Consider the following 351-nt stretch of genomic DNA (forward strand, 5'->3'; position numbering starts at 1 on the left):
ACGGCTGTTACGGTCACGCTTCTGTTTCGGGATAAGGCCACTCTTGTGTAGCCAGCTTCCCACCCAGCCGAACACCTTTCGATAATAAGTTTCCTGTTTCCTTAAAGACCTTCGATTTTTTTTTCACATTTTTCTTGGTAATTAAAACCTCCGACTGATATTTCCACTTCCTGTTGCCTTCTACATTTCCATTACACTCAGACCTCCACTGTTATCTACTTATGTCCAATCACACAACACGACTATTCACACGCTATTGAGCAGAGTCTATCTTGTAAATAGATGTAGCTATATTTGGTACAGAAAAGACATCTTTAACAAAGACACACACACCACACATTTCGCCGGTGA

The sequence above is a fragment of the Penaeus monodon genome, chromosome 31 (genome assembly GCF_015228065.2).
Source record: "Penaeus monodon isolate SGIC_2016 chromosome 31, NSTDA_Pmon_1, whole genome shotgun sequence".
NCBI classification, from domain to species: domain Eukaryota; kingdom Metazoa; phylum Arthropoda; class Malacostraca; order Decapoda; family Penaeidae; genus Penaeus; species Penaeus monodon.